We start from the raw sequence: 19,871 nt of genomic DNA on the forward strand, positions 1-19,871 counted from the left end.
TATCTTATTAATTAAATAATGAAACTGTTAACATGCCTAAGAATTGAATCTGAGAAAATGTAAAAAAACAACATAACTTCTAAAACAATGGCCCGATTATGCTGTTCTTTTAACTCAACCTGCGTTTTAGAAGGATTGACCACTCCTGTGAGTTTAATGACAATTGGCCTATCTGTTTTTCTCATATTGTGTTTACAGTGTTGCATATATGCTGAGAAGTGAAAAAAAAGCATAACTACTAAAATAGTGGCCTGATCATGCCGATTTTCTAACTTGACCTGCATTTTAGTAAGATAGATTACTCCTGTGAGTTTCATGACAACAGGCCTATCAGTTTTCCTTGGAATATGTTTACAGTGTTGCATATATGCTGGAAAGTGAAAAATAAAGCATAACTTCTACAATAATGACCCGATCATGCTGATTTTCGAACTTGACCTGCGTTTTATGAATATTCATCAGCTCTTGAAATATAAAGCCAAAAAGTAAAGCTGCCTACCACTTATTGTGTTTACAATGAAAGTGCACGGCGCCAGCGACGGCGATGACGGGGACGACAGACACTGTGATGGCAATATGTACAGACACATCTATATATATTTACTGTACTGTTTGAGAACAGTAAGTGACATGGATTTTCTTAAATGGTCATCATGGGAGCAGTGCCCAAAATAAGTTTTTTTCAAATTGTGATACAATATTACATAATGTTTAACAGCATAATGACCATCAATTTTTAATAATAAAATATTAGTATCATGGATATTCAGAAAATGTGACTAGCAAAGGTCTTCAGGCCAATGGAGCTTCAAAGTCACTACTTGAAAATGCCAAAATATAAACAAGACAGCACTGTTCTGAAATGTTTTTTTCTTTTTTCCATTTTTAACAATTTTTAACATAAAACAAAATTAACAGTTTACTGCCGTTTTTATATGATCAACTAAGAAAATTGATGAGATGGGAAAAATATCAATAGAGCAGTGTTAAATGTCCAATTTCTTCCATTCTGAGATTCTGAACATAGTGAATGATTGAATCTGACAAACTGCAATGATATGAGTTTATTTCCATTTTTGAAACTTTATTACACAATACACGATAACAAGTTTACCATCATTTTTACAAAATCAACTAACAATGTTGTAAAGATGCAGGAAATGTCAAACAAAAACCTTTACGTATCTTATTAGTTTAATAATGAGACTGTTAACATGCCTAAGAATTGAATCTGAGGAAATGTGAAAAATATGCTGAAAAGTGAAAAAACAGCATAACTTCTACAATAATGGCCCGATCATGCTGATTTTCGAACTTGACCTGCGTTTTATAAATATTCATCAGCTATGTAAATATAAAGCCAAAAAGTAAAACTGCCCTCCACTTGTCGTGTTTACAAGGAAAGTGCACGGCGCCGGCATCGGCATCGGCATCGCCATCGGCGACGACAGACGCAGGTGATGGCAATATGTACAGACACATCTGTGTCTGTACATAAAAATGCCAAATTCGATAACTTAAAATAGTTAAACATTAATAATGTTGGCAAATCTACTCCAATATTTGTGAAATTTGTACAAATCATGCTTAACATCTAAAAAATCTGTGAAAAGCACAGTTGACAATGTCAAATGAAAAAGATTTTTTCAGAACATATATTTTTGAGAAAACTGAAAATGACATTGAAAAGACTGCCAAATTCCATGACTTAAAATAGTTAAACATTAATAATTTTGACAAATCTGGTCCAATCTTTGTGAAATTTGTACAAATGATGCATTACAACAATAATAACCTCATCAGTTGACTGGGTCCAATGAAGAAGATTTTTTCAGACAATATAATTGAGAAAAATGAATATTACATTAAAAAGACTGGCAATTTTCATGGAATAAAATAGTTAAATGTTAATAGTTTTGAAAAATCTAGTCCAATATTTTTGAAATTTGTACAAATGATGCTTAAAATCAATAAAAATCTCTGAAAAACTCATCAGTTGACTGTGTCTAATGAAAAAGATTTTTAAGATCATATTAATTGGAGAAAACTAAAAATTACATTGAAAAGACTGCCAAATTCCATGGTCTAAAATAGTTAAACGTTCAAAATTTTGACAAGTCTTGTCCAATATTTGTGGAATTTGATGCTTAACAATAACAAAAATCTATGATAAGCTTAACAGTTGACAGTGTGTAATAAAATTGTAGTTGTTTGGTATTTTGTATGTGAAGGGTGAGAATTATATGTTGTCTTTTGCTGTCTGTTTTTTCTATAGGAATTAGCCCTGACCAGACAGGAAGAATCAGTTCACCAAAAAAGCCATCCCGCTGTATGGAAAAGGTCACCTGAAAAAAGAACAATATAATTGTAAAAAGTGAAAATTAAATTCTAAAAATTGTCAAATGTCCCACACTAAAATAGTTGACCAATAATTTTGATAAACTTAACCTAAACAGATGACTGTGTGTAATAAAAAGGATATTTTCAGAACATATAAATTTGAGAAAAACTGAAAATAACATTGAAAAGACTGCCAAATGCGGTGCCTTAAGATAGTTAAATGTTAATAATTTTCACAAATCTTGTCCAATATTTGTGAAATTTGGAGAGATGATGCATAACAACAAAAAAAATCTGTGATAAGCTCATCAGTTGACTGTGTCTCATGAAAAACATTTTTCAAAGCATATAAATGTGAGAAAACTGAAAATGACATTGAAAAGACTGCAAAATGCGGTGCCTTAAAATAGTTAAACGTTAATAATTTTCACAAATCTTGTCTAATATTTGTGAAATTTGGACAGATGATGGATAACAACAATAAAAATCTGTGATAAGCTCATCAGTTGACTGTGTCTCATGAAAAACATTTTTCAGAGCATATAAATGTGAGAAAACTGAAAATGACACTGAAAAGACTACCAAATTCCATGGTATAAAATAGTTAAACGTTAATATTTTTCACAAATCTTGTCTAATATTTGTGAAATTTGGACAGATGATGCATAACAACAATAAAAATCTGTGATAAGCTCATCAGTTGACTGTGTCTCATGAAAAACATTTTTCAGAGCATATAAATGTGAGAAAACTGAAAATGACACTGAAAAGACTACCAAATTCCATGGTATAAAATAGTTATACGTTAATATTTTTCACAAATCTTGTCCAATATTTGTGGAAATTGGAGAGATGATGCTTAAAAATAATAAAAATCTGTGATAAGGTCATCAGTTGACTGTGTCTCATGAAAAACATTTTTCAGAGCATATAAATGTGAGAAAACTGAAAATGACATTGCAAAGACTGCAAAATTCTATGGCTTAAAATAGTTAAACGTTAATAATTTTCACAAATATAGTCTAATATTTGTGAAATTTGGATAGATGATGCATAACAACAATAAAAATCTGTGATAAGCTCATCAGTTGACTGTGTCTCATGAATAAGATTTTTTTGGACAATAAATTTGAGAAAACTGAAAATAACACTGAAACGAATGCCAAATTCAATGGCTTAAAATAGTTAAACGTTAATAATTTTCACAAATCTTGTCTAATGTTTGTGAAATTTGGAAAGATGATGCATAACAACAATAAAAATCTGTGATAAGCTCATCAGTTGACTGTGTCTCAAAAAGATTTTTCACAAATCTTGTCTAATATTTGTGAAATTTGGATAGATGATGCATAACAACAATATAAATCTGTGATAAGCTCATCAGTTGACTGTGTCTCATTAAAAAGATTTTTTTTTTGGACAATAAAATTGAGAAAATTGAAAATGAAACTGAAAAGACTACAAAATGCGGTGCCTTAAAATAGTTAAATGTTAATAATTTTCACAAAACTTGTTCAATATTTGTGAAATTTGGAGAGATGATGCTTAACAATAACAAAAATCTGTGATAAGCTTAACAGTTGACGGTGTGTGATAAACGTTAGTTAAACGTAGTTAAACGTTAATAATTTTCACAAATCTTGTCTAATATTTGTGAAATTTGGATAGATGATGCATAATAACAATAAAAATCTGTAATAAGCTCATCAGTTGACTGTGTCTCGTGAAAAAGGTTTTTTTTGGACAAAAAATTTGAAAAAAATGACAATAAAACTGAAACCACTGCCAAATTCCATGGCTTAAAATAGTTTAACGTTAATAATTTTCACAAATATTCTCTAATATTTGTGAAATTTGGACAAGATTTTGCATAACAACAATAAAAATCTGTGATAAGCTCATCAGTTGAATGTGTCTCGTGAAAAAGAATTTTCAGAGCATATAAATGTGAAAAAACTGAAAATGACATTGAAAAGACTGCCAAATTCCATGGCTTAAAATAGTTAAACGTTAATAATTTTCACAAATCTTGTCTAACATTTGTGAAATTTGGATAGATGATGCATAACAACAATAAAAATCTGTGATAAGCTCATCAGTTGACTGTGTCTCGTGAAAAAGATTTTTTTTGGACAATAAATTTGAGAAAACTGACAATAACACTGAAACGACTGCCAAATTCCATGGCTTAAAATAGCTTAACGTTAATAATTTTCACAAATATTGTCTAATATTTGTGAAATTTGGACAAGATTTTGCATAACAACAATAAAAATCTGTGATAAGCTCATCAGTTGAATGTGTCTTATGAAAAAGAATTTTCAGAGCATATAAATTTGAGAAAACTGAAAATGACATTGAAAAGACTGTAAAATGTGGTGCCTTAAAATAGTTAAAAGTTAATAATTTTCACAAATCTTGTTCGATATTTGTGAAATTTGGAAAGATGATGCATAACAATAATAAAAATCTGTGATAAGCTCATCAGTTGACTGTCTCTCATGAAAAAGATTTTTTTTGGACAATAAACTTGAGAAAACAGAAAATGACATTGAAAAGACTGCAAAATGCGGTGCCTTGAAAAGTTAAACGTTAATAATTTTCACAAATCTTGTTCAAGATTTGTGAAATTTAGACAGATGATGCATAACAATAATAAAAATCTGTGATAAGCTCATCAGTTGACTGTGTCTCATGAAAAACATTTTTCAGAGCATATAAATGTGAGAAAACTGAAAATGACATTGAAAAGACTGCCAAATTCCATGGCTTAAAATAGTTAAACTTTAATAATTTTCACAAATCTTGTCTAATATTTGTGAAATTTGGATAGATGATGCATAAAAACAATAAAAATCTGTGATAAGCTCATCAGTTGACTGTGTCTCATGAAAAAGAATTTTCAGAGCATATAAATGTGAAAAAACTAAAAATGACATTGCAAAGACTAGTTAAACGTTAATAACTTTCACAAAACTTGTTCAATATTTGTGAAATTTGGAGAGATGATGCTTAACAATAACAAAAATCTGTGATAAGCTTAATAGTTGACAGTGTGTGACAGAATTGTAGTTGTTTGACATTTTGTATGCGAAGAGTGAGAATTATCTACAATATTTTTTTTTCAATTTCACAACATCTAGACTCACATTAAACATCAAATATTTTGATTTGAGTTTGTTTGTGTAAGAAGTGACAAATTACCCATAATTGTCCTTTAGAAAAGAATATATACCCATTGAAGACATCTCCTTACTACCAATGCCAGATGCAGATTCCTCCTTACAATCGGTTTCTGGAATAGGGTTTAGCACACCATTTGACAATGTCCTAAAGCTTGCCATATACCATCTATTGTACACATGGATGAGACATAGCATTGCTCTTGCTGTTGTCTTTTGCTGTCTGTTTTTTCTATAGGAATTAGCCCAGACCAGACAGGAAGAATCAGTTCACCAAAAAAGCCATCACGCTGTATGGAAAAGGTCACCTGGAAAAAGAACAATATGTTTGATAAAAGTGAAAATTAAATTCTAAAAATTGACAAATTTCCCACACTAAAATAGTTGAACAATAATTTTGATAAACTTAACCTAAACAGTTGACTATGTCTAATAAAAAGCATATTTTCAGAACATAAAAATTTGAGAAATACTGAAAATGACACTGAAAAGACTGCCAAATACGGTGCCTTAAAATAGTTAAATGTTATTAATTTTCACAAATCTAGTCCAATATTTGTGAAATTTGGACAGATGATGCATAACAATAATAAAAATCTGTGATAAGCTCATCAGTTGACTGTGTCTCATGAAAAACATTTTTCAGAGCATATAAATGTGAGAAAACTGAAAATGACATTGAAAAGACTGCCAAATTCCATGGCTTAAAATAGTTAAACGTTAATATTTTTCACAAATCTTCTCTAATATTTGTGAAATTTGGATAGATGATGCATAACAACAATAAAAATCTGTGATCAGCTCATCAGTTGACTGTGTCTTGTGAAAAAGATTTTTATGGACAATAAATTTGAGAAAACTGAAAATGACATTGAAAAGACTGTAAAATGTGGTGCCTTAAAATAGTTAAAAGTTAATAATTTTCACAAATGTTGTTCAATATTTGTGAAATTTGGACAGATGATGCATAACAATAATAAAAATCTGTGATAAGCTCATCAGTTGAATGTGTCTCATGAAAAAGAATTTTCAGAGCAAATAAATGTGAAAAAACTGAAAATGACATTACAAAGACTGCAAAATTCCATGGCTTCAAATAGTAAAACTTTAATAATTTGCACAAATCTTGTCTAATATTTGTGAAATTTGGACAGATGATGCATAACAACAATAAAAATCTGTGATAAGCTCATCAGTTGACTGTGTCTCATGAAAAACATTTTTCAGAGCATATAAATGTGAGAAAACTGAAAATGACACTGAAAAGACTACCAAATTCCATGGTATAAAATAGTTAAACGTTAATATTTTTCACAAATCTTGTCTAATATTTGTGAAATTTGGACAGATGATGCATAACAACAATAAAAATCTGTGATAAGCTCATCATTGACTGTGTCTCATGAAAAACATTTTTCAGAGCATATAAATGTGAGAAAACTGAAAATGACACTGAAAAGACTACCAAATTCCATGGTATAAAATAGTTATACGTTAATATTTTTCACAAATCTTGTCCAATATTTGTGGAAATTGGAGAGATGATGCTTAACAATAATAAAAATCTGTGATAAGCTCATCAGTTGACTGTGTCTCATGAAAAACATTTTTCAGAGCATATAAATGTGAGAAAACTGAAAATGACATTGAAAAGACTGCCAAATTCCATGGCTTAAAATAGTTAAACTTTAATAATTTTCACAAATCTTGTCTAATATTTGTGAAATTTGGATAGATGATGCATAAAAACAATAAAAATCTGTGATAAGCTCATCAGTTGACTGTGTCTCATGAAAAAGAATTTTCAGAGCATATAAATGTGAAAAAACTAAAAATGACATTGCAAAGACTAGTTAAACGTTAATAACTTTCACAAAACTTGTTCAATATTTGTGAAACTTGGAGAGATGATGCTTAACAATAACAAAAATCTGTGATAAGCTTAATAGTTGACAGTGTGTGACAGAATTGTAGTTGTTTGACATTTTGTATGCGAAGAGTGAGAATTATCTACAATATTTTTTTTTCAATTTCACAACATCTAGACTCACATTAAACATCAAATATTTTGATTTGAGTTTGTTTGTGTAAGAGGTGACAAATTACCCATAATTGTCCTCTAGAAAAGAATATATACCCATTGAAGACATCTCCTTACTACCAATGCCAGATGCAGATTCCTCCTTACAATCGGTTTCTGGAATAGGGTTTAGCACACCATTTGACAATGTCCTAAAGCTTGCCATATACCATCTATTGTACACATGGATGAGACATAGCATTGCTCTTGCTGTTGTCTTTTGCTGTCTGTTTTTTCTATAGGAATTAGCCCTGACCAGACAGGAAGAATCAGTTCACCAAAGAAGCCATCACGCTGTATGGAAAAGGTCACCTGGAAAAAGAACAATATGTTTGATAAAAGTGAAAATTAAATTCTAAAAATTGACAAATTTCCCACACTAAAATAGTTGAACAATAATTTTGATAAACTTAACCTAAACAGTTGACTATGTCTAATAAAAAGCATATTTTCAGAACATAAAAATTTGAGAAATACTGAAAATGACACTGAAAAGACTGCCAAATGCGGTGCCTTAAAATAGTTAAATGTTATTAATTTTCACAAATCTAGTCCAATATTTGTGAAATTAGGACAGATGATGCATAACAATAATAAAAATCTGTGATAAGCTCATCAGTTGACTGTGTCTCATGAAAAACATTTTTCAGAGCATATAAATGTGAGAAAACTGAAAATGACATTGAAAAGACTGCCAAATTCCATGGCTTAAAATAGTTAAACGTTAATATTTTTCACAAATCTTCTCTAATGTTTGTGAAATTTGGATAGATGATGCATAACAACAATAAAAATCTGTGATCAGCTCATCAGTTGACTGTGTCTTGTGAAAAAGATTTTTATGGACAATAAATTTGAGAAAACTGAAAATGACATTGAAAAGACTGTAAAATGTGGTGCCTTAAAATAGTTAAAAGTTAATAATTTTCACAAATGTTGTTCAATATTTGTGAAATTTGGACAGATGATGCATAACAATAATAAAAATCTGTGATAAGCTCATCAGTTGAATGTGTCTCATGAAAAAGAATTTTCAGAGCAAATAAATGTGAAAAAACTGAAAATGACATTACAAAGACTGCAAAATTCCATGGCTTCAAATAGTAAAACTTTAATAATTTTCACAAATCTTGTCTAACATTTGTGAAATTTGGAGAGATGATGCTTAACAATAACAAAAATCTGTGATAAGCTTAACAGTTGACAGTGTGTGATAGAATTGTAGTTGTTTGACATTTTGTATGCAAAGAGTGAGAATTTTGTACAATATTTTTTTTTTGCAATTTCATTTTTTTTTTCATTTTTTTAAAAATATTTTTGAAATTTGGAAAGATGATGCATAACAATAATAAAAATCTGTGATAAGCTCATCAGTTGACTGTGTCTCATGAAAAACATTTTTCAGAGCATATAAAAACTGAAAATGACATTGAAAAGACTGCAAAATTCCATGGCTTCAAATAGTAAAACTTTAATATTTTTCACAAATCTTGTCTAACATTTGTGAAATTTGGAGAGATGATGCTTAACAATAACAAAAATCTGTGATAAGCTTAACAGTTGACAGTGTGTGATAGAATTATAGTTGTTTGACATTTTGTATGCAAAGAGTGAGAATTATCTACAATATTTTTTTTTCAATTTCATTTTTTTTTTTCATTTTTTTTAAATATTTGTGAAATTTGGAAAGATGATGCATAACAATAATAAAAATCTGTGATAAGCTCATCAGTTGACTGTGTCTCATGAAAAACATTTTTCAGAGCATATAAATGTGAGAAAACTGAAAATGACACTGAAAAGACTACCAAATTCCATGGTATAAAATAGTTAAACGTTAATATTTTTCACAAATCTTGTCTAATATTTGTGAAATTTGGACAGATGATGCATAACAACAATAAAAATCTGTGATAAGCTCATCAGTTGACTGTGTCTCATGAAAAACATTTTTCAGAGCATATAAATGTGAGAAAACTGAAAATGACACTGAAAAGACTACCAAATTCCATGGTATAAAATAGTTATACGTTAATATTTTTCACAAATCTTGTCCAATATTTGTGGAAATTGGAGAGATGATGCTTAAAAATAATAAAAATCTGTGATAAGCTCATCAGTTGACTGTGTCTCATGAAAAACATTTTTCAGAGCATATAAATGTGAGAAAACGGAAAATGACATTGCAAAGACTGCAAAATTCTATGGCTTAAAATAGTTAAACGTTAATAATTTTCACAAATATAGTCTAATATTTGTGAAATTTGGATAGATGATGCATAACAACAATAAAAATCTGTGATAAGCTCATCAGTTGACTGTGTCTCATGAATAAGATTTTTTTGGACAATAAATTTGAGAAAACTGAAAATAACACTGAAACGAATGCCAAATTCAATGGCTTAAAATAGTTAAACGTTAATAATTTTCACAAATCTTGTCTAATGTTTGTGAAATTTGGAAAGATGATGCATAACAACAATAAAAATCTGTGATAAGCTCATCAGTTGACTGTGTCTCAAAAAGATTTTTCACAAATCTTGTCTAATATTTGTGAAATTTGGATAGATGATGCATAACAACAATATAAATCTGTGATAAGCTCATCAGTTGACTGTGTCTCATTAAAAAGATTTTTTTTTTGGACAATAAAATTGAGAAAATTGAAAATGAAACTGAAAAGACTACAAAATGCGGTGCCTTAAAATAGTTAAATGTTAATAATTTTCACAAAACTTGTTCAATATTTGTGAAATTTGGAGAGATGATGCTTAACAATAACAAAAATCTGTGATAAGCTTAACAGTTGACGGTGTGTGATAAACGTTAGTTAAACGTAGTTAAACGTTAATAATTTTCACAAATCTTGTCTAATATTTGTGAAATTTGGATAGATGATGCATAATAACAATAAAAATCTGTAATAAGCTCATCAGTTGACTGTGTCTCGTGAAAAAGGTTTTTTTTGGACAAAAAATTTGAAAAAAATGACAATAACACTGAAACGACTGCCAAATTCTATGGCTTAAAATAGTTTAACGTTAATAATTTTCACAAATATTGTCTAATATTTGTGAAATTTGGACAAGATTTTGCATAACAACAATAAAAATCTGTGATAAGCTCATCAGTTGAATGTGTCTCGTGAAAAAGAATTTTCAGAGAATATAAATGTGAGAAAACTGAAAATGACATTGAAAAGACTGCCAAATTCCATGGCTTAAAATAGTTAAACGTTAATAATTTTCACAAATCTTGTCTAACATTTGTGAAATTTGGATAGATGATGCATAAGAACAATAAAAATCTGTGATAAGCTCATCAGTTGACTGTGTCTCGTGAAAAAGATTTTTTTTGGACAATAAATTTGAGAAAACTGACAATAACACTGAAACGACTGCCAAATTCCATGGCTTAAAATAGCTTAACGTTAATAATTTTCACAAATATTGTCTAATATTTGTGAAATTTGGACAAGATTTTGCATAACAACAATAAAAATCTGTGATAAGCTCATCAGTTGAATGTGTCTTATGAAAAAGAATTTTCAGAGCATATAAATTTGAGAAAACTGAAAATGACATTGAAAAGACTGTAAAATGTGGTGCCTTAAAATAGTTAAAAGTTAATAATTTTCACAAATCTTGTTCGATATTTGTGAAATTTGGACAGATGATGCATAACAATAATAAAAATCTGTGATAAGCTCATCAGTTGACTGTGTCTCATGAAAAAAATTTTTTTGGACAATAAACTTGAGAAAACAGAAAATGACATTGAAAAGACTGCAAAATGCGGTGCCTTGAAAAGTTAAACGTTAATAATTTTCACAAATCTTGTTCAAGATTTGTGAAATTTAGACAGATGATGCATAACAATAATAAAAATCTGTGATAAGCTCATCAGTTGACTGTGTCTCATGAAAAACATTTTTCAGAGCATATAAATGTGAGAAAACTGAAAATGACATTGAAAAGACTGCCAAATTCCATGGCTTAAAATAGTTAAACTTTAATAATTTTCACAAATCTTGTCTAATATTTGTGAAATTTGGATAGATGATGCATAAAAACAATAAAAATCTGTGATAAGCTCATCAGTTGACTGTGTCTCATGAAAAAGAATTTTCAGAGCATATAAATGTGAAAAAACTAAAAATGACATTGCAAAGACTAGTTAAACGTTAATAACTTTCACAAAACTTGTTCAATATTTGTGAAATTTGGAGAGATGATGCTTAACAATAACAAAAATCTGTGATAAGCTTAATAGTTGACAGTGTGTGACAGAATTGTAGTTGTTTGACATTTTGTATGCGAAGAGTGAGAATTATCTACAATATTTTTTTTTTCAATTTCATTTTTTTTTTTCATTTTTTTAAAAATATTTTTGAAATTTGGAAAGATGATGTATAACAATAATAAAAATCTGTGATAAGCTCATCAGTTGACTGTGTCTCATGAAAAACATTTTTCAGAGCATATAAAAACTGAAAATGACATTGAAAAGACTGCAAAATTCCATGGCTTCAAATAGTAAAACTTTAATATTTTTCACAAATCTTGTCTAACATTTGTGAAATTTGGAGAGATGATGCTTAACAATAACAAAAATCTGTGATAAGCTTAACAGTTGACAGTGTGTGATAGAATTATAGTTGTTTGACATTTTGTATGGAAAGAGTGAGAATTATCTACAATATTTTTTTTTCAATTTCATTTTTTTTTTCATTTTTTTTAAATATTTGTGAAATTTGGAAAGATGATGCATAACAATAATAAAAATCTGTGATAAGCTCATCAGTTGACTGTGTCTCATGAAAAACATTTTTCAGAGCATATAAAAGTGAGAAAACTGAAAATGACATTGAGAAGACTGCCAAATTCCATGGCTTAAAATAGTTAAACGTTAATATTTTTCACAAATCTTGTCTAACTTTCGTGAAATTTGGAGAGATGATGCTAAACAATAACAAAAATCTGTGATAAGCTTAACAGTTGACAGTGTGTGATAGAATTGTAGTTGTTTGACATTTTGTATGCGAAGAGTGAGAATTATCTACAATATTTTTTTTTCAATTTCACAACATCTAATTAGACTCACATTAAACATCAAATATTATGATTTAAGTTTGTTTGCGTAAGAGGTGACAAATTACCCACAATTGTCCTCTGGAAAAGAATATATACCCATTTAAGACATCTCCTTACTACCAATACCAGATGCAGATTCCTCCTTACAATCGGTTTCTGGAATAGGGTTTAGCACACCATTTGACAATGTCCTAAAGCTTGCCATATACCATCTATTGTACACATGGATGAGACATAGCATTGCTCTTGCTGTTGTCTTTTGCTGTTTGTTTTTTCTATAGTAATTAGCCCTGACCAGACAGGAAGAATCAGTTCACCAAAAAAGCCATCACGCTGTATGGGAAAGGTCACCTGGAAAAAGAACAATATGTTTGATAAAAGTGAAAATTAAATTCTAAAAATTGACAAATTTCCCACACTAAAATAGTTGAACAATAATTTTGATAAACTTAACCTAAACAGTTGACTAAGTCTAATAAAAAGCATATTTTCAGAACATAAAAATTTGAGAAATACTGAAAATAACACTGAAAAGACTGCCAAATGCGGTGCCTTAAAATAGTTAAATGTTATTAATTTTCACAAATCCAGTCCAATATTTGTGAAATTTGGACAGATGATGCATAACAATAATAAAAATCTGTGATAAGCTCATCAGTTGACTGTGTCTCATGAAAAACATTTTTCAGAGCATATAAATGTGAGAAAACTGAAAATGACATTGAAAAGACTGCCAAACTCCATGGCTTAAAATAGTTAAACGTTAATATTTTTCATAAATCTTGTCTAATATTTGTGAAATTTGGATAGATGATGCATAACAACAATAAAAATCTGTGATAAGCTCATCAGTTGAATGTGTCTTATGAAAAAGAATTTTCAGAGCATATAAATTTGAGAAAACAGAAAATGACATTGAAAAGACTGCAAAATGTGGTGCCTTAAAATAGTTAAAAGTTAATAATTTTCACAAATCTTGTTCAATATTTGTGAAATTTGGATAGATGATGCATAACAATAATAAAAATCTGTGATAAGCTCATGAGTTGAATATGTCTCATGAAAAAGAATTTTCAGAGCAAATAAATGTGAAAAAACTGAAAATGACATCACAAAGACTGCAAAATTCCATGGCTTAAAATAGTAAAACTTTAATAATTTTCACAAATCTTGTCTAACATTTGTGAAATTTGGAGAGATGATGCTTAACAATAACAAAAATCTGTGATAAGCTTAATAGTTGAGAGTGTGTGACAGAATTGTAGTTGTTTGACATTTTGTATGCGAAGAGTGAGAATTATCTACAATATTTTTTTTTCAATTTCACAACATCTAGACTCACATTAAACATCAAATATTTTGATTTGAGTTTGTTTGTGTAAGAGGTGACAAATTACCCATAATTGTCCTCTAGAAAAGAATATATACCCATTGAAGACATCTCCTTACTACCAATGCCAGATGCAGATTCCTCCTTACAATCGGTTTCTGGAATAGGGTTTAGCACACCATTTGACAATGTCCTAAAGCTTGCCATATACCATCTATTGTACACATGGATGAGACATAGCATTGCTCTTGCTGTTGTCTTTTGCTGTTTGTTTTTTCTATAGTAATTAGCCCTGACCAGACAGGAAGAATCAGTTCACCAAAAAAGCCATCACGCTGTATGGAAAAGGTCACCTGGAAAAAGAACAATATGTTTGATAAAAGTGAAAATTAAATTCTAAAAATTGACAAATTTCCCACACTAAAATAGTTGAACAATAATTTTGATAAACTTAACCTAAACAGTTGACTAAGTCTAATAAAAAGCATATTTTCAGAACATAAAAATTTGAGAAATACTGAAAATGACACTGAAAAGACTGCCAAATGCGGTGCCTTAAAATAGTTAAATGTTATTAATTTTCACAAATCTAGTCCAATATTTGTGAAATTTGGACAGATGATGCATAACAATAATAAAAATCTGTGATAAGCTCATCAGTTGACTGTGTCTCATGAAAAACATTTTTCAGAGCATATAAATGTGAGAAAACTGAAAATGACATTGAAAAGACTGCCAAATTCCATGGCTTAAAATAGTTAAACGTTAATATTTTTCATAAATCTTCTCTAATATTTGTGAAATTTGGATAGATGATGCATAACAACAATAAAAATCTGTGATAAGCTCATCAGTTGAATGTGTCTTATGAAAAAGAATTTTCAGAGCATATTAATTTGAGAAAACTGAAAATGACATTGAAAAGACTGTAAAATGTGGTGCCTTAAAATAGTTAAAAGTTAATAATTTTCACAAATGTTGTTCAATATTTGTGAAATTTGGACAGATGATGCATAACAATAATAAAAATCTGTGATAAGCTCATCAGTTGAATGTGTCTCATGAAAAAGAATTTTCAGAGCAAATAAATGTGAAAAAACTGAAAATGACATTACAAAGACTGCAAAATTCCATGGCTTCAAATAGTAAAACTTTAATAATTTTCACAAATCTTGTCTAACATTTGTGAAATTTGGAGAGATGATGCTTAACAATAACAAAAATCTGTGATAAGCTTAATAGTTGACAGTGTGTGATAGAATTGTAGTTGTTTGACATTTTGTATGCAAAGAGTGAGAATTATCTACAATATTTTTTTTTCAATTTCATTTTTTTTTTCATTTTTTTAAAAATATTTTTGAAATTTGGAAAGATGATGCGTAACAATAATAAAAATCTGTGATAAGCTCATCAGTTGACTGTGTCTCACGAAAAAAAATCTGTGATAAGCTTAACAGTTGACAGTGTGTGACAGAATTGTAGTTGTTTGACACTTTGTATGCAAAGAGTAGGAATTATCTACAATTTTTTTTTTCAATTTCACAACATCTAATTAGACTCACATTAAACATCAAATATTATGATTTGAGTTTGTTTGTGTAAGAGGTGACAAATTACTCATAATTGTCCTCTAGAAAAGAATATATACCCATTGAAGACATCTCCTTACTACCAATGCCATATGCAGATTCCTCCTTACAATCGGGTTCTGGAATAGGGTTTAGCACACCATTTGACAATGTCCTAAAGCTTGCCATATACCATCTATTGTACACATGGATGAGACATAGCATTGCTCTTGCTGTTGTCTTTTGCTGTCTGTTTTTTCTATAGTAATTAGCCCTGACCAGACAGGAAGAATCAGTTCACCAAAAAAGCCATCACGCTGTATGGAAAAGGTCACCTGGAAAAAGAACAATATGTTTGATAAAAGTGAAAATTAAATTCTAAAAATTGACAAATTGCCCACACTAAAATAGTTGAACAATAATTTTGATAAACTTAACCTAAACAGTTGACTATGTCTAATAAAAAGGATATTTTCAGAACACATAAATTTGAGAAATACTGAAAATGACATTGAAAAGACTGCCAAATTCCATGGTTGAAAATAGTTAGACGTTAATAATTTTCACAAATCTTGTCTAATATTTGTGAAATTTCGAGAGATGATGCATAACAACAATAAAAATCTGTGATAAGCTCATCAGTTGACTGCGTCTCATGAAAAACATTTTTCAGAGCATATAAATGTGAGAAAACTGAAAATGACATTGAAAAGACTGTAAAATTCCATGGCTTAAATTAGTTAAACGTTAATAATTTTCACAAATCTTGTCTAAGATTTGTGAAATTTGGATAGATGATGCATAACAACAATAAAAATCTGTGATAAGCTCATCAGTTGACTGTGTCTCACGAAAAAGAATTTTCAGAGCATATAAATGTGAAAAAACTAAAAATGACATTGCAAAGACTGCAAACTTCCATGGCTTAAAATAGTTAAACGTTAATAATTTTCACAAAACTTGTTCAATATTTGTGAAATTTGGAGAGATGATGCCTAACAATAACAAAAATCTGTGATAAGCTTAACAGTTGACAGTGTGTGACAGAATTGTAGTTGTTTGACACTTTGTATGCAAAGAGTAGGAATTATCTACAATTTTTTTTTTCAATTTCACAACATCTAATTAGACTCACATTAAACATCAAATATTATGATTTGAGTTTGTTTGTGTAAGAGGTGACAAATTACTCATAATTGTCCTCTAGAAAAGAATATATACCCATTGAAGACATCTCCTTACTACCAATGCCATATGCAGATTCCTCCTTACAATCGGGTTCTGGAATAGGGTTTAGCACACCATTTGACAATGTCCTAAAGCTTGCCATATACCATCTATTGTACACATGGATGAGACATAGCATTGCTCTTGCTGTTGTCTTTTGCTGTCTGTTTTTTCTATAGTAATTAGCCCTGACCAGACAGGAAGAATCAGTTCACCAAAAAAGCCATCACGCTGTATGGAAAAGGTCACCTGGAAAAAGAACAATATGTTTGATAAAAGTGAAAATTAAATTCTAAAAATTGACAAATTGCCCACACTAAAATAGTTGAACAATAATTTTGATAAACTTAACCTAAACAGTTGACTATGTCTAATAAAAAGGATATTTTCAGAACACATAAATTTGAGAAATACTGAAAATAACATTGAAAAGACTGCCAAATTCCATGGTTGAAAATAGTTAAACGTTAATAATTTTCACAAATCTTGTTCAAGATTTGTGAAATTTAGACAGATGATGCATAACAATAATAAAAATCTGTGATAAGCTCATCAGTTGACTGTGTCTCATGAAAAACATTTTTCAGAGCATATAAATGTGAGAAAACTGAAAATGACATTGAAAAGACTGCAAAATGCGGTGCCTTAAAATAGTTAAACGTTAATAATTTTCACAAATCTTGTCTAATATTTGTGAAATTTGGATAGATGATGCATAAAAACAATAAAAATCTGTGATAAGCTCATCAGTTGACTGTGTCTCACGAAAAAGAATTTTCAGAGCATATAAATGTGAAAAAACTAAAAATGACATTGCAAAGACTGCAAACTTCCATGGCTTAAAATAGTTAAACGTTAATAATTTTCACAAAACTTGTTCAATATTTGTGAAATTTGGAGAGATGATGCTTAACAATAACAAAAATCTGTGATAAGCTTAACAGTTGACAGTGTGTGACAGAATTGTAGTTGTTTGACATTTTGTATGCAAAGAGTGAGAATTATCTACAATATTTTTTTTTCAATTTCACAACATCTAATTAGACTCACATTAAACATCAAATATTATGATTTGAGTTTGTTTGTGTAAGAGGTGACAAATTACCCATAATTGTCCTCTAGAAAAGAATATATACCCATTGAAGACATCTCCTTACTACCAATGCCATATGCAGATTCCTCCTTACAATGGGGTTCTGGAATAGGGTTTAGCACACCATTTGACAATGTCCTAAAGCTTGCCATATACCATCTATTGTACACATGGATGAGACATAGCATTGCTCTTGCTGTTGTCTTTTGCTGTCTGTTTTTTCTATAGGAATTAGCCCTGACCAGACAGGAAGAATCAGTTCACCAAAAAAGCCATCACGCTGTATGGAAAAGGTCACCTGGAAAAAGAACAATATGTTTGATAAAAGTGAAAATTAAATTCTAAAAATTGACAAATTTCCCACACTAAAATAGTTGAACAATAATTTTGATAAACTTAACCTAAACAGTTGACTATGTCTAATAAAAAGCATATTTTCAGAACATAAAAATTTGAGAAATACTGAAAAAGACACTGAAAAGACTACCCAATGCGATGCCTTAAAATAGTTAAATGTTATTAATTTTCACAAATCTTGTCCAATATTTGTGAAATTTGGACAGATGATGCATAACAATAATAAAAATCTGTGATAAGCTCATCAGTTGACTGCGTCTCATGAAAAACATTTTTCAGAGCATATAAATGTGAGAAAACTGAAAATGACATTGAAAAGACTGTAAAATTCCATGGCTTAAAATAGTTAAACGTTAATAATTTTCACAAATCCTGTCTAATATTTGTGAAATTTGGATAGATGATGCATAACAACAATAAAAATCTGTGATAAGCTCATCAGTTGACTGTGTCTCATGAAAAAGATTTTTTTTTGGACAATAAATTTGAGAAAACAGAAAATGACATTGAAAAGACTGCAAAATGCGGTGCCTTAGAATAGTTAAACGTTAATAATTTTCACAAATCTTGTTCAAGATTTGTGAAATTTAGACAGATGATGCATAACAATAATAAAAATCTGTGATAAGCTCATCAGTTGACTGTGTCTCATGAAAAACATTTTTCAGAGCATATAAATGTGAGAAATCTGAAAATGACATTGAAAAGACTGCCAAATTCCATTGCTTAAAATAGTTAAACGTTAATAGTTTTCACAAATCTTGTCTAATATTTGTGAAATTTGGATAGATGATGCATAACAACAATAAAAATCTGTGATAAGCTCATCAGTTGACTGTGTCTCATGAAAAAGATTTTTTTTTGGACAATAAATTTGAGAAAACAGAAAATGACATTGAAAAGACTGCAAAATGCGGTGCCTTAGAATAGTTAAACGTTAATAATTTTCACAAATCTTGTTCAAGATTTGTGAAATTTAGACAGATGATGCATAACAATAATAAAAATCTGTGATAAGCTCATCAGTTGACTGTGTCTCATGAAAAACATTTTTCAGAGCATATAAATGTGAGAAATCTGAAAATGACATTGAAAAGACTGCCAAATTCCATTGCTTAAAATAGTTAAACGTTAATAGTTTTCACAAATCTTGTCTAATATTTGTGAAATTTGGATAGATGATGCATAACAACAATAAAAATCTGTGATAAGCTCATCAGTTGAATGTGTCTTATGAAAAAGAATTTTCAGAGCATATTAATTTGAGAAAACTGAAAATGACATTGAAAAGACTGTAAAATGTGGTGCCTTAAAATAGTTAATAGTTAATAATTTTCACAAATCTTGTTCATTATTTGTGAAATTTGGATAGATGATGCATAACAATAATAAAAATCTGTGATAAGCTCATGAGTTGAATGTGTCTCATGAAAAAGAATTTTCAGAGCAAATAAATGTGAAAAAACTGAAAATGACATTACAAAGACTGCAAAATTCCATGGCTTAAAATAGTTAAACGTTAATAATTTTCACAAATCTTGTCTAACATTTGTGAAATTTGGAGAGAGGATGCTTAACAATAACAAAAATCTGTGATAAGC

The 19,871-nt window shown here is 29.5% G+C and overlaps 1 long non-coding RNA gene across 1 annotated transcript in view; it reads left to right on the plus strand.

Annotated features, from left to right (window-relative positions):
* The window catches only part of LOC147763062 (uncharacterized), a 99,927-nt gene that overhangs the window by 10,646 nt on the left and 69,410 nt on the right, over window positions 1-19,871 (plus strand). The window lies entirely within an intron of this gene.

This window comes from Lingula anatina, chromosome 3, assembly GCF_051362555.1.
Source record: "Lingula anatina isolate TDL-2025a chromosome 3, LinAna3.0, whole genome shotgun sequence".
In the NCBI taxonomy this organism is placed as follows: domain Eukaryota; kingdom Metazoa; phylum Brachiopoda; class Lingulata; order Lingulida; family Lingulidae; genus Lingula; species Lingula anatina.